The sequence below is a fragment of the Pleurodeles waltl genome, chromosome 5, assembly GCF_031143425.1.
Source record: "Pleurodeles waltl isolate 20211129_DDA chromosome 5, aPleWal1.hap1.20221129, whole genome shotgun sequence".
Classification (NCBI taxonomy): Eukaryota; Metazoa; Chordata; class Amphibia; order Caudata; family Salamandridae; genus Pleurodeles; species Pleurodeles waltl.
Window position 1 is genome coordinate 1,051,329,612 of NC_090444.1, and position 16,336 is coordinate 1,051,345,947.

The 16,336-nt window shown below is 43.8% G+C and overlaps 6 non-coding genes across 6 annotated transcripts; 3 read left to right on the forward strand and 3 right to left on the reverse strand.

Annotated features, from left to right (window-relative positions):
* The first annotated feature begins 1,128 nt into the window (after window positions 1-1,128).
* TRNAL-UAA (transfer RNA leucine (anticodon UAA)) lies at window positions 1,129-1,211 on the forward strand. The gene has a single exon. It is a non-coding gene; the product is annotated as a tRNA-Leu (tRNA).
* A 294-nt stretch (window positions 1,212-1,505) lies between these two features.
* On the reverse strand, window positions 1,506-1,587 carry TRNAL-UAA (transfer RNA leucine (anticodon UAA)). Its single transcript has one exon. It is a non-coding gene; the product is annotated as a tRNA-Leu (tRNA).
* A 4,830-nt stretch (window positions 1,588-6,417) lies between these two features.
* TRNAL-UAA (transfer RNA leucine (anticodon UAA)) lies at window positions 6,418-6,500 on the forward strand. Its single transcript has one exon. It is a non-coding gene; the product is annotated as a tRNA-Leu (tRNA).
* A 294-nt stretch (window positions 6,501-6,794) lies between these two features.
* Window positions 6,795-6,876, reverse strand: TRNAL-UAA (transfer RNA leucine (anticodon UAA)). The gene has a single exon. It is a non-coding gene; the product is annotated as a tRNA-Leu (tRNA).
* A 4,834-nt stretch (window positions 6,877-11,710) lies between these two features.
* TRNAL-UAA (transfer RNA leucine (anticodon UAA)) lies at window positions 11,711-11,793 on the forward strand. Its single transcript has one exon. It is a non-coding gene; the product is annotated as a tRNA-Leu (tRNA).
* Window positions 11,794-12,087: 294 nt separating this feature from the next.
* TRNAL-UAA (transfer RNA leucine (anticodon UAA)) lies at window positions 12,088-12,170 on the reverse strand. The gene has a single exon. It is a non-coding gene; the product is annotated as a tRNA-Leu (tRNA).
* Window positions 12,171-16,336: the final 4,166 nt, after the last annotated feature.

Here is a 16,336-nt window from a genome sequence, read left to right on the forward strand (position 1 = left end):
GTGGCTCTGCCGGTGCAGCGCCACGTTTCTTGCACCCCTTAACGCCCCTGTACTGCCACCATGTGTGAGCTATATATATAATAATACGGCGCACCATGGCACAGGGTAGGGGCATTAGCGTTATATTTTTTACGCTATTGATGTACTCTGCAAGATTAGCGCCATCATTTTGGGACTAATCCTGCAGAGTACATAGGGGCCCATTATAAATAATGGTATTCCCCCTTTTAACGCCTCCTCTGAGTAGGCGTTAAAAGTGTAAAACAAATGGCGCAAGGAAATCTCTTAGATTGCCTTGCGCCATTTTTTCGGGCTCCCTAATGGGCGAACGCCCACCTTGTATAAATTATGCCTGACCCTTCCCCACCACACCGCTTCCTCTACTGCCAACTCTATGCCTCCCAGCCATTCCCGTGCAGTGCGGCAAACGAAGCGACCCACGCGGAGTCAAGAGTTCGCTCTTGGCTACAACACCAGCCCCAGAGACACCCTTCTCAAAAAGCAACCTGTCAGGTGAGGAACGAGCGTGCCCACTCTCTAACAAGGGAACGCCCCCTTTGCACACATCATGCATATATTATGCATGATGTGGCGCAAAGTGTTAACAAGTTGGCGCAAACCTAGCTTGCGCCACCTTGTAAATATTTTGCTATGGTAGTGGCCTATGATCTTCACATTTGCGGCAAAATAAATTCTGCAAATGTAGCGCTAAGGGCCGCAAGGGCCTTGTAAATCTGTCCCAAAGTGTTTTAGATTGTGTGAAGTGTAGTTTTGAGTCTTGAAAAGGGGTTAGTGTGATATTTCTTAAGATTATCGTCAATTTGCAGACATATTTAATAGGACATGTGACAAAAACGGTGTGAAAAAAGCGCACCTTTTTTCGTCCTACACGCTGATAATCTTAAACATGTTTGATAGGTATGGTTGTATTTTTTTTTTTATTAAGTACATGCACGTTTTATAGAGGAGAGGCATGACATTACCTTGTATTCCTGAAATGTGTTTTGCGTAACCTGATAAAATATATAGATATGAAAATATATATATATATAGAAAGCTCAATGTCACACAGTGAGCACTCTTGATATCTATAATAAGTGCCATGTTGTTGCCCTTTCCTGCACAGGTACCAGGATGGCCGAGTGGTTAAGGCGTTGGACTTAAGATCCAATGGACATGTGTCCACGTGGGTTCAAGCCCCACTCCTGGTAGAGAGATTTTGTAATTCATTATGCACCAAATGGAAAGCATTAAGTCAGGTATCATAAACAAATAAGTCACCTATAATAAACGAAAAAGCATACTGTAATACAACCTGCAACAAAAGGTTACTAAGTTTCAAAGAGAAATGTACAATACAAGGCGTTTACTTTTTTGGGGGTAGAAAAATACACGTTAATCGATATGAAGATTTTATATGTAGCTCTTATTTTAATATTAATCAGGAGCAACTGAAAAGTGCGTGAAATTGAAATGAACAGTGTCACGGGAGAGAAAAAATGATATACCAGGAGTGGGGTTCGAACCACGCAGACACATGTCCATTGGATCTTAAGTCCAACACCTTAACCACTCGGCCACCCTGGTCTACATAGTGCAGGTGTGCCTGCAATCATGATATAGTTGTTTTTCAGGAGAAGAATCATCTATACTATCAGCCCTCCCAACAGGAAAAGCAGAATTCAAAACCCCCAAAATATCCCTCAGCTTTTGCATGGAAATAGGATGCCATTGATCCAACCTGGATCCATCCTCCATCGCCCAGCCAGCAACAATTCTCCTACACATTTCTCCTTCCATGGTATCATAATCCCAAAAGTACTTACCGAAAAATGTAATACCTGCCATCTTCCCTGTTATAGCCACCACCGCCAATCCTAGGTCAATATGTGTCATAATGAAGCAGACTCCATCCTCCCTCCTATACCGTGACATGTAAGGTCCCTCATACCTCCTCAATGCACCAGACTCAATAAATTCTGCCTAGGCCTTGCCATATGACCTCAAAGTAGATGGAGCAATGGATTGACAAATCAATTGTAACATCCTTAGATTCCCAGCTCCCAAAGGTCCACCGTCAAAGCCGTTTTAAGCAAATCTGCTCCCGGCACCAGTACACCGAATCTCTGCCACTGTGAACGAGATAGCCCATCAGTGATATCATTATTCACACCTGGAACATACTGACCCTTAAACAAAATATTGAATTTCAGACAATGAAGCAAAAATAAACGCAACAACTTCAAAACTTTTTCATCTCGAGCCTTCTGTGAATTGACTAAATTAACAACTGTTTGGCTATCCACATTAAAAATCACTCGCCTGTTTGCTAAAAGGTTACCACACAACACTAAAGCAACCATCAAATGGAAAAAAACTCCAGAAACGAAATGCTATGGTGTGCCTCTCTCCAAGAATCCGGCCATGACTCAGCAGTCCAATCACCATCTCAGAAAACCAAACCATGGGCTCCCGAATCATCAGAAAAAATTTGAACTTGCCATAACCATTCATCCTCAACCGTCAACATGTTAACACCATTATTACTTTGCTGGAAAGAAACCAACATTCTGAAGTCAGCATTGATGACCTCTTTAAGCCGAATTCTGGGATGAGGTAAAACAGCACCTTTGACTGAAAAACCAAGGCACCTACAAAGAGCTCTACCAACTCTCACAACACGGCACGCAAACTTCAAAGAACCCAATAAGGCTTGCACCTGCTGTAACTCCAGCTTATCCGTGGAAACAGCCTCCTCCAACAGAGAAATCAACTTTTGAACTTATCCATCGGAAACCGTACCTCAGATTTCTCTGAGTTCAATATCGCAGGGCCTTCAGTCTTATCCGGAGCCAAAGGTACTTCCATCTCCTCCATACACTTCTGAAATTCAATTAACCCTTTTTTACATTCATTGGACCACTGCAAGCCCATTAGAAAAGAGTCACCTAGGTAGTTCGTGACATGCCCGAGCCCAGTCTTCTGTTGGAAAAACCACTGCAAAAAACAACTACAAGTTTCAAACAGGGAACAAGAAACAGAACAGCCCATTGGCAACATTATATCCACAAATATAGAATCCTCAGATTAAAGACCCAACAATGAAAAATCCTCAGGATGTACCTGCAATAGTCAAAAGACAGATTGAATGTCTAACTTTGCCATTTGTGCCTTCCTTCCACAAGCCCTTACCAACTTAATTGCCTCTTCCACTGATGTGCAATGCACTATGGAGTCTTCATGTGCAATTAAATCATTAACTGACTCCCCTGCAGCCCACGATAGATGATGAATCAATCTAAACTCACCTTGTTGTGTTTTAGGCACAACACCCAGTGGTGAAATTGTTAAGTTATGAATCGGCCAGGTATCCCATGGACCCACCATTCTGCCAGCCTCCAATTCCGTCCGCAATTTCTTTCTCACCACTTCCGGATTCTCAACTGCAGATTTCAAATTTTTTCTCTGTCTTCTATGACCTTGATAACATAGCTTGAAACCCTCAAGAAAACTCTAGTACAGTAACTTGGCCTCCTCACGCCTCGGATAAAACTGCAACCAATAAAACAAAATATCAAATTTATTAGGAGAAGGGCCCTTTTCCCACCATCTGCTGTATCCGACCCCTTCCCCTATCACCACCTCTACCTGCATTAGCCTTCCATCCCCATTGCATCCCTCCAAAACATTGCACCAATGGATGTTTGCCCCTGCAATTGGAGCAATTGTGCATGAACTTGCACTGGAGTCGTGTGCATGACCCTCTGTTGAAGGACCAACAAGATCCATTCTGTGGGAACTGAGCTCTCGTGAAACTACCCACCCTAGATTGGTTGGGATGCCCCTGACAGGGCTTGTAAGGAACCAGAAGACCACTAGCTGTGTGTAACGCTGAGGCATTCTTGGAAGTACACAACCCTTGCATCCAAAGCTCATTATAAATATCTCACCATTCTTTATCTGGAAATAATGCCATCTGGGCTCTAAGTTCTTCATTATTTCTAAAACATCCAAAACCACCATAGTCTATTTCAGCCCACCTAAAAACGTCCATGTATTTTAATAGAGAAATACAACTCTCCGGATGCCTCTCACAATAAACGCTAGCAATGATTAAGAATACTGACATCCAATTCTCAAGGGTAGTGGGAACTTTCGGCCTCCTAGCTAATTCCCATTCCTCCTCCTTTGACCCTTCCTTAGCCCACACTTCTCTATGTAATAATTAAAAAACATCAACAAACTCACCTTTACAAATGTTTTCCTTCATGGCTTGGGTGAGATGCGCCCCCAAAGGCAAGAACAACCCCATATATGGCAACTTTTTACTTTTTACACTACCCTCACCTGAGTTTCCTTTTTCCTTACCTGGCTCTGCCTTAGAAGCCTCCTCACCACTTGCCTCTGACTTACCATCATTGACTCCGACTTTTTTGTTCACAGCCCCCCCAAATGGACATTGTCTGCATCTTTAACTGCTTCATTATTTGCATCATCTTTCCCACTCAATCTACCCAAACTTCCTTATGCTAACGCAAAAGGGTATTACCCACTGTTACAGACACCAAACACACTACCTTCATGCTTAACTCTTCACACCCCATAGCCACAGCAGCCTGTGTCTCACCTTTTTTGAATGAAACCACTTGCAGGTACCTGATTATTCGTCTTGACTTTCCGATTACGCTGCACCATCAAAGGGGGCAAATCCTGAAACACACCAAAACTCTTTCCTCTGTTAGAACAGCTCACCTAATTTCTTTGCTGCATCTCCTTCCCCGAAGTCTCATCCCCACCCTCACAATTCTCCCCATCCTTAGTCTCCTGGTCGTCATCGTAATCCATCAATTCATCATGCAAAATGAGCCCCGAAGCCAACGAGACAGCACCTTGGCTGATAGCTGGGATCTTGAAGCCGTGATTGTACCATAAATCAAATGATTCACCAGGCCACTCCCTTGTAATCGGGTTGATCGCTCTGGATGCAACCCTCTCTTATGACCGGCATTTTAAAGGTGCCCAGACCTTTACCGGCGTCTCCGCTGTTGTCTTATTTTTCATGACGTCCTTTGGCATGGCTCGTCCTCCTGAGCTGCGAAGCCCAAAGGAGCTGTCACACCCCAAAAATGCTTCAGCCACCCCAGGGTGTGCTTTCTTAAGCTCACCCCTGACAAAGCTATGCCCATCTTCCTGTAATTGCTGGACTCTATTGAAATTGACCTCACTTGTGTCAAAATTATAAACCACCTGTTGCTCCGAGACAAACACAAAGGGGCAGATTTAAGGAAAGTGGCTCTGCCGGTGCAGCGCCACGTTCCTTGCACCCCTTAACGCCCCTGTACTGCCACCATGTGTGAACTATATATATAATAATACGGCGCACCATGGCACAGGGTAGGGGCATTAGCGTTATATTTTTTACGCTATTGATGTACTCTGCAAGATTAGCGCCATCATTTTGGGACTAATCCTGCAGAGTACATAGGGGCCCATTATAAATAATGGTATTCCCCCTTTTAACGCCTCCTCTGAGTAGGCGTTAAAAGTGTAAAACAAATGGCGCAAGGAAATCTCTTAGATTGCCTTGCGCCATTTTTTCGGGCTCCCTAATGGGCGAACGCCCACCTTGTATAAATTATGCCTGACCCTTCCCCACCACACCGCTTCCTCTACTGCCAACTCTATGCCTCCCAGCCATTCCCGTGCAGTGCGGCAAACGAAGCGACCCACGCGGAGTCAAGAGTTCGCTCTTGGCTACAACACCAGCCCCAGAGACACCCTTCTCAAAAAGCAACCTGTCAGGTGAGGAACGAGCGTGCCCACTCTCTAACAAGGGAACGCCCCCTTTGCACACATCATGCATATATTATGCATGATGTGGCGCAAAGTGTTAACAAGTTGGCGCAAACCTAGCTTGCGCCACCTTGTAAATATTTTGCTATGGTAGTGGCCTATGATCTTCACATTTGCGGCAAAATAAATTCTGCAAATGTAGCGCTAAGGGCCGCAAGGGCCTTGTAAATCTGTCCCAAAGTGTTTTAGATTGTGTGAAGTGTAGTTTTGAGTCTTGAAAAGGGGTTAGTGTGATATTTCTTAAGATTATCGTCAATTTGCAGACATATTTAATAGGACATGTGACAAAAACGGTGTGAAAAAAGCGCACCTTTTTTCGTCCTACACGCTGATAATCTTAAACATGTTTGATAGGTATGGTTGTATTTTTTTTTTTATTAAGTACATGCACGTTTTATAGAGGAGAGGCATGACATTACCTTGTATTCCTGAAATGTGTTTTGCGTAACCTGATAAAATATATAGATATGAAAATATATATATATATAGAAAGCTCAATGTCACACAGTGAGCACTCTTGATATCTATAATAAGTGCCATGTTGTTGCCCTTTCCTGCACAGGTACCAGGATGGCCGAGTGGTTAAGGCGTTGGACTTAAGATCCAATGGACATGTGTCCACGTGGGTTCAAGCCCCACTCCTGGTAGAGAGATTTTGTAATTCATTATGCACCAAATGGAAAGCATTAAGTCAGGTATCATAAACAAATAAGTCACCTATAATAAACGAAAAAGCATACTGTAATACAACCTGCAACAAAAGGTTACTAAGTTTCAAAGAGAAATGTACAATACAAGGCGTTTACTTTTTTGGGGGTAGAAAAATACACGTTAATCGATATGAAGATTTTATATGTAGCTCTTATTTTAATATTAATCAGGAGCAACTGAAAAGTGCGTGAAATTGAAATGAACAGTGTCACGGGAGAGAAAAAATGATATACCAGGAGTGGGGCTCGAACCACGCAGAAACATGTCCATTGGATCTTAAGTCCAACACCTTAACCACTCGGCCACCCTGGTCTACACAGTGCAGGTGTGCCTGCAATCATGATATAGTTGTTTTTCAGGAGAAGAATCATCTATACTATCAGCCCTCCCAACAGGAAAAGCAGAATTCAAAACCCCCAAAATATCCCTCAGCTTTTGCATGGAAATAGGATGCCATTGATCCAACCTGGATCCATCCTCCATCGCCCAGCCAGCAACAATTCTCCTACACATTTCTCCTTCCATGGTATCATAATCCCAAAAGTACTTACCGAAAAATGTAATACCTGCCATCTTCCCTGTTATAGCCACCACCGCCAATCCTAGGTCAATATGTGTCATAATGAAGCAGACTCCATCCTCCCTCCTATACCGTGACATGTAAGGTCCCTCATACCTCCTCAATGCACCAGACTCAATAAATTCTGCCTAGGCCTTGCCATATGACCTCAAAGTAGATGGAGCAATGGATTGACAAATCAATTGTAACATCCTTAGATTCCCAGCTCCCAAAGGTCCACCGTCAAAGCCGTTTTAAGCAAATCTGCTCCCGGCACCAGTACACCGAATCTCTGCCACTGTGAACGAGATAGCCCATCAGTGATATCATTATTCACACCTGGAACATACTGACCCTTAAACAAAATATTGAATTTCAGACAATGAAGCAAAAATAAACGCAACAACTTCAAAACTTTTTCATCTCGAGCCTTCTGTGAATTGACTAAATTAACAACTGTTTGGCTATCCACATTAAAAATCACTCGCCTGTTTGCTAAAAGGTTACCACACAACACTAAAGCAACCATCAAATGGAAAAAAACTCCAGAAACGAAATGCTATGGTGTGCCTCTCTCCAAGAATCCGGCCATGACTCAGCAGTCCAATCACCATCTCAGAAAACCAAACCATGGGCTCCCGAATCATCAGAAAAAATTTGAACTTGCCATAACCATTCATCCTCAACCGTCAACATGTTAACACCATTATTACTTTGCTGGAAAGAAACCAACATTCTGAAGTCAGCATTGATGACCTCTTTAAGCCGAATTCTGGGATGAGGTAAAACAGCACCTTTGACTGAAAAACCAAGGCACCTACAAAGAGCTCTACCAACTCTCACCACACGGCACGCAAACTTCAAAGAACCCAATAAGGCTTGCACCTGCTGTAACTCCAGCTTATCCGTGGAAACAGCCTCCTCCAACAGAGAAATCAACTTTTGAACTTATCCACCGGAAACCGTACCTCAGATTTCTCTGAGTTCAATATAGCAGGGCCTTCAGTCTTATCCGGAGCCAAAGGTACTTCCATCTCCTCCATACACTTCTGAAATTCAATTAACCCTTTTTTACATTCATTGGACCTCTGCAAGCCCATTAGAAAAGAGTCACCTAGGTAGTTCGTGACATGCCCGAGCCCAGTCTTCTGTTGGAAAAACCACTGCAAAAAACAACTACAAGTTTCAAACAGGGAACAAGAAACAGAACAGCCCATTGGCAACATTATATCCACAAATATAGAATCCTCAGATTAAAGACCCAACAATGAAAAATCCTCAGGATGTACCTGCAATAGTCAAAAGACAGATTGAATGTCTAACTTTGCCATTTGTGCCTTCCTTCCACAAGCCCTTACCAACTTAATTGCCTCTTCCACTGATGTGCAATGCACTATGGAGTCTTCATGTGCAATTAAATCATTAACTGACTCCCCTGCAGCCCACGATAGATGATGAATCAATCTAAACTCACCTTGTTGTGTTTTAGGCACAACACCCAGTGGTGAAATTGTTAAGTTATGAATCGGCCAGGTATCCCATGGACCCACCATTCTGCCAGCCTCCAATTCCGTCCTCAATTTCTTTCTCACCACTTCCGGATTCTCAACTGCAGATTTCAAATTTTTTCTCTGTCTTCTATGACCTTGATAGCATAGCTTGAAACCCTCAAGAAAACTCTAGTACAGTAACTTGGCCTCCTCACGCCTCGGATAAAACTGCAACCAATAAAACAAAATATCAAATTTATTAGGAGAAGGGCCCTTTTCCCACCATCTGCTGTATCCGACCCCTTCCCCTATCACCACCTCTACCTGCATTAGCCTTCCATCCCCATTGCATCCCTCCAAAACATTGCACCAATGGATGTTTGCCCCTGCAATTGGAGCAATTGTGCATGAACTTGCACTGGAGTCGTGTGCATGACCCTCTGTTGAAGGACCAACAAGATCCATTCTGTGGGAACTGAGCTCTCGTGAAACTACCCACCCTAGATTGGTTGGGATGCCCCTGACAGGGCTTGTAAGGAACCAGAAGACCACTAGCTGTGTGTAACGCTGAGGCATTCTTGGAAGTACACAACCCTTGCATCCAAAGCTCATTATAAATATCTCACCATTCTTTATCTGGAAATAATGCTATCTGGGCTCTAAGTTCTTCATTATTTCTAAAACATCCAAAACCACCATAGTCTATTTCAGCCCACCTAAAAACGTCCATGTATTTTAATAGAGAAATACAACGCTCCGGATGCCTCTCACAATAAACGCTAGCAATGATTAAGAATACTGACATCCAATTCTCAAGGGTAGTGGGAACTTTCGGCCTCCTAGCTAATTCCCATTCCTCCTCCTTTGACCCTTCCTTAGCCCACACTTCTCTATGTAATAATTAAAAAACATCAACAAACTCACCTTTACAAATGTTTTCCTTCATGGCTTGGGTGAGATGCGCCCCCAAAGGCAAGAACAACCCCATATATGGCAACTTTTTACTTTTTACACTACCCTCACCTGAGTTTCCTTTTTCCTTACCTGGCTCTGCCTTAGAAGCCTCCTCACCACTTGCCTCTGACTTACCATCATTGACTCCGACTTTTTTGTTCACAGCCCCCCCAAATGGACATTGTCTGCATCTTTAACTGCTTCATTATTTGCATCATCTTTCCCACTCAATCTACCAAAACTTCCTTATGCTAACGCAAAAGGGTATTACCCACTGTTACAGACACCAAACACACTACCTTCATGCTTAACTCTTCACACCCCATAGCCACAGCAGCCTGTGTCTCACCTTTTTTGAATGAAACCACTTGCAGGTACCTGATTATTCGTCTTGACTTTCCGATTACGCTGCACCATCAAAGGGGGCAAATCCTGAAACACACCAAAACTCTTTCCTCTGTTAGAACAGCTCACCTAATTTCTTTGCTGCATCTCCTTCCCCGAAGTCTCATCCCCACCCTCACAATTCTCCCCCTCCTTAGTCTCCTGGTCGTCATCGTAATCCATCAATTCATCATGCAAAATGAGCCCCGAAGCCAACGAGACAGCACCTTGGCTGATAGCTGGGATCTTGAAGCCGTGATTGTACCATAAATCAAATGATTCACCAGGCCACTCCCTTGTAATCGGGTTGATCGCTCTGGATGCAACCCTCTCTTATGACCGGCATTTTAAAGGTGCCCAGACCTTTACCGGCATCTCCGCTGTTGTCTTATTTTTCATGACGTCCTTTGGCATGGCTCGTCCTCCTGAGCTGCGAAGCCCAAAGGAGCTGTCACACCCCAAAAATGCTTCAGCCACCCCAGGGTGTGCTTTCTTAAGCTCACCCCTGACAAAGCTATGCCCATCTTCCTGTAATTGCTGGACTCTATTGAAATTGACCTCACTTGTGTCAAAATTATAAACCACCTGTTGCTCCGAGACAAACACAAAGGGGCAGATTTAAGGAAAGTGGCTCTGCCGGTGCAGCGCCACGTTCCTTGCACCCCTTAACGCCCCTGTACCGCCACCATGTGTGAGCTATATATATAATAATACGGCGCACCATGGCACAGGGTAGGGGCATTAGCGTTATATTTTTTACGCTATTGATGTACTCTGGAAGATTAGCGCCATCATTTTGGGACTAATCCTGCAGAGTACATAGGGGCCCATTATAAATAATGGTATTCCCCCTTTTAACGCCTCCTCTGAGTAGGCGTTAAAAGTGTAAAACAAATGGCGCAAGGAAATCTCTTAGATTGCCTTGCGCCATTTTTTCGGGCTCCCTAATGGGCGAACGCCCACCTTGTATAAATTATGCCTGACCCTTCCCCACCACACCGCTTCCTCTACTGCCAACTCTATGCCTCCCAGCCATTCCCGTGCAGTGCGGCAAACGAAGCGACCCACGCGGAGTCAAGAGTTCGCTCTTGGCTACAACACCAGCCCCAGAGACACCCTTCTCAAAAAGCAACCTGTCAGGTGAGGAACGAGCGTGCCCACTCTCTAACAAGGGAACGCCCCCTTTGCACACATCATGCATATATTATGCATGATGTGGTGCAAAGTGTTAACAAGTTGGCGCAAACCTAGCTTGCGCCACCTTGTAAATATTTTGCTATGGTAGTGGCCTATGATCTTCACATTTGTGGCAAAATAAATTCTGCAAATGTAGCGCTAAGGGCCGCAAGGGCCTTGTAAATCTGTCCCAAAGTGTTTTAGATTGTGTGAAGTGTAGTTTTGAGTCTTGAAAAGGGGTTAGTGTGATATTTCTTAAGATTATCGTCAATTTGCAGACATATTTAATAGGACATGTGACAAAAACGGTGTGAAAAAAGCGCACCTTTTTTCGTCCTACACGCTGATAATCTTAAACATGTTTGATAGGTATGGTTGTATTTTTTTTTTTATTAAGTACATGCACGTTTTATAGAGGAGAGGCATGACATTACCTTGTATTCCTGAAACGTGTTTTGCGTAACCTGATAAAATATATAGATATGAAAATATATATATATATATATAGAAAGCTCAATGTCACACAGTGAGCACTCTTGATATCTATAATAAGTGCCATGTTGTTGCCCTTTCCTGCACAGGTACCAGGATGGCCGAGTGGTTAAGGCGTTGGACTTAAGATCCAATGGACATGTGTCCACGTGGGTTCAAGCCCCACTCCTGGTAGAGAGATTTTGTAATTCATTATGCACCAAATGGAAAGCATTAAGTCAGGTATCATAAACAAATAAGTCACCTATAATAAACGAAAAAGCATACTGTAATACAACCTGCAACAAAAGGTTACTAAGTTTCAAAGAGAAATGTACAATACAAGGCGTTTACTTTTTTGGGGGTAGAAAAATACACGTTAATCGATATGAAGATTTTATATGTAGCTCTTATTTTAATATTAATCAGGAGCAACTGAAAAGTGCGTGAAATTGAAATGAACAGTGTCACGGGAGAGAAAAAATGATATACCAGGAGTGGGGCTCGAACCCACGCGGACACATGTCCATTGGATCTTAAGTCCAACACCTTAACCACTCGGCCACCCTGGTCTACATAGTGCAGGTGTGCCTGCAATCATGATATAGTTGTTTTTCAGGAGAAGAATCATCTATACTGTCAGGCCTCCCAACAGGAAAAGCAGAATTCAAAACCCCCAAAATATCCCTCAGCTTTTGCATGGAAATAGGATGCCATTGATCCAACCTGGATCCATCCTCCATCGCCCAGCCAGCAACAATTCTCCTACACATTTCTCCTTCCATGGTATCATAATCCCAAAAGTACTTACCGAAAAATGTAATACCTGCCATCTTCCCTGTTATAGCCACCACCGCCAATCCTAGGTCAATATGTGTCATAATGAAGCAGACTCCATCCTCCCTCCTATACCGTGACATGTAAGGTCCCTCATACCTCCTCAATGCACCAGACTCAATAAATTCTGCCTAGGCCTTGCCATATGACCTCAAAGTAGATGGAGCAATGGACTGACGAATCAATTGTAACATCCTTAGATTCCCAGCTCCCAAAGGTCCACCGTCAAAGCCGTTTTAAGCAAATCTGCTCCCGGCACCAGTACACCGAATCTCTGCCACTGTGAACGAGATAGCCCATCAGTGATATCATTATTCACACCTGGAACATACTGACCCTTAAACAAAATATTGAATTTCAGACAATGAAGCAAAAATAAACGCAACAACTTCAAAACTTTTTCATCTCGAGCCTTCTGTGAATTGACTAAATTAACAACTGTTTGGCTATCCACATTAAAAACCACTCGCCTGTTTGCTGAAAGGTTACCACACAACACTAAAGCAACCATCAAATGGAAAAAAACTCCAGAAACGAAATGCTATGGTGTGCCTCTCTCCAAGAATCCGGCCATGACTCAGCAGTCCAATCACCATCTCAGAAAACCAAACCATGGGCTCCCGAATCATCAGAAAAAATTTGAACTTGCCATAACCATTCATCCTCAACCGTCAACATGTTAACACCATTATTACTTTGCTGGAAAGAAACCAACATTCTGAAGTCAGCATTGATGACCTCTTTAAGCCGAATTCTGGGATGAGGTAAAACAGCACCTTTGACTGAAAAACCAAGGCACCTACAAAGAGCTCTACCAACTCTCACCACACGGCACGCAAACTTCAAAGAACCCAATAAGGCTTGCACCTGCTGTAACTCCAGCTTATCCGTGGAAACAGCCTCCTCCAACAGAGAAATCAACTTTTGAACTTATCCACCGGAAACCGTACCTCAGATTTCTCTGAGTTCAATATAGCAGGGCCTTCAGTCTTATCCGGAGCCAAAGGTACTTCCATCTCCTCCATACACTTCTGAAATTCAATTAACCCTTTTTTACATTCATTGGACCACTGCAAGCCCATCAGAAAAGAGTCAACTAGGTAGTTTGTGACATGCCCGAGCACAGTCTTCTGTTGGAAAAACCACTGGAAAAAACAACTACAAGTTTCAAACAGGGAACAAGAAACAGAACAGCCCATTGGCAACATTATATCCACAAATATAGAATCCTCAGATTAAAGACCCAACAATGAAAAATCCTCAGGATGTACCGGCAATAGTCAAAAGACAGATTGAATGTCTAACTTTGCCATTTGTGCCTTCCTTCCACAAGCCCTTACCAACTTAATTGCCTCTTCCACTGATGTGCAATCCACTATGGAGTCTTCATGTGCAATTAAATCATTAACTGACTCCCCTGCAGCCCACGATAGATGATGAATCAATCTAAACTCACCTTGTTGTGTTTTAGGCACAACACCCAGTGGTGAAATTGTTAAGTTATGAATCGGCCAGGTATCCCATGGACCCACCATTCTGCCAGCCTCCAATTCCGTCCTCAATTTCTTTCTCACCACTTCCGGATTCTCAACTGCAGATTTCAAATTTTTTCTCTGTCTTCTATGACCTTGATAACATAGCTTGAAACCCTCAAGAAAACTCTAGTACAGTAACTTGGCCTCCTCACGCCTCGGATAAAACTGCAACCAATAAAACAAAATATCAAATTTATTAGGAGAAGGGCCCTTTTCCCACCATCTGCTGTATCCGACCCCTTCCCCTATCACCACCTCTACCTGCATTAGCCTTCCATCCCCATTGCATCCCTCCAAAACATTGCACCAATGGATGTTTGCCCCTGCAATTGGAGCAATTGTGCATGAACTTGCACTGGAGTCGTGTGCATGACCCTCTGTTGAAGGACCAACAAGATCCATTCTGTGGGAACTGAGCTCTTGTGAAACTACCCACCCTAGATTGGTTGGGATGCCCCTGAAAGGGCTTGTAAGGAACCAGAAGACCACTAGCTGTGTGTAACGCTGAGGCATTCTTGGAAGTACACAACCATTGCATCCAAAGCTCATTATAAATATCTCACCATTCTTTATCTGGAAATAATGCCATCTGGGCTCTAAGTTCTTCATTATATCTAAAACATCCAAAACCACCATAGTCTATTTGAGCCCACCTAAAAACGTCCATGTATTTTAATAGAGAAATACAACGCTCCGGATGCCTCTCACAATAAACGCTAGCAATGATTAAGAATACTGACATCCAATTCTCAAGGGTAGTGGGAACTTTCGGCCTCCTAGCTAATTCCCATTCCTCCTCCTTTGACCCTTCCTTAGCCCACACTTCTCTATGTAATAATTTAAAAACATCAACAAACTCACCTTTACAAATGTTTTCCTTCATGGCTTGGGTGAGATGCGCCCCCAAAGGCAAGAACAACCCCATATATGGCAACTTTTTACTTTTTACACTACCCTCACCTGAGTTTCCTTTTTCCTTACCTGGCTCTGCCTTAGAAGCCTCCTCACCACTTGCCTCTGACTTACCATCATTGACTCCGACTTTTTTGTTCACAGCCCCCCCAAATGGACATTGTCTGCATCTTTAACTGCTTCATTATTTGCATCATCTTTCCCACTCAATCTACCCAAACTTCCTTATGCTAACGCAAAAGGGTATTACCCACTGTTACAGACACCAAACACACTACCTTCATGCTTAACTCTTCACACCCCATAGCCACAGCAGCCTGTGTCTCACCTTTTTTGAATGAAACCACTTGCAGGTACCTGATTATTCATCTTGACTTTCCGATTACGCTGCACCATCAAAGGGGGCAAATCCTGAAACACACCAAAACTCTTTCCTCTGTTAGAACAGCTCACCTAATTTCTTTGCTGCATCTCCTTCCCCGAAGTCTCATCCCCACCCTCACAATTCTCCCCATCCTTAGTCTCCTGGTCGTCATCGTAATCCATCAATTCATCATGCAAAATGAGCCCCGAAGCCAACGAGACAGCACCTTGGCTGATAGCTGGGATCTTGAAGCCGTGATTGTACCATAAATCAAATGATTCACCAGGCCACTCCCTTGTAATCGGGTTGATCGCTCTGGATGCAACCCTCTCTTATGACCGGCATTTTAAAGGTGCCCAGACCTTTACCGGCATCTCCGCTGTTGTCTTATTTTTCATGACGTCCTTTGGCATGGCTCGTCCTCCTGAGCTGCGAAGCCCAAAGGAGCTGTCACACCCCAAAAATGCTTCAGCCACCCCAGGGTGTGCTTTCTTAAGCTCACCCGTGACAAAGCTATGCCCATCTTCCTGTAATTGCTGGACTCTATTGAAATTGACCTCACTTGTGTCAAAATTATAAACCACCTGTTGCTCCGAGACAAACACAAAGGGGCAGATTTAAGGAAAGTGGCTCTGCCGGTGCAGCGCCACGTTCCTTGCACCCCTTAACGCCCCTGTACCGCCACCATGTGTGAGCTATATATATAATAATACGGCGCACCATGGCACAGGGTAGGGGCATTAGCGTTATATTTTTTACGCTATTGAAGTACTCTGCAAGATTAGCGCCATCATTTTGGGACTAATCCTGCAGAGTACATAGGGGCCCATTATAAATAATGGTATTCCCCCTTTTAACGCCTCCTCTGAGTAGGCGTTAAAAGTGTAAAACAAATGGCGCAAGGAAATCTCTTAGATTGCCTTGCGCCATTTTTTCGGGCTCCCTAATGGGCGAATGCCCACCTTGTATAAATTATGCCTGACCCTTCCCCACCACACCGCTTCCTCTACTGCCAACTCTATGCCTCCCAGCCATTCCCGTGCAGTGCGGCAAACGAAGCGACCCACGCGGAGTCAAGAGTTCGCTCTTG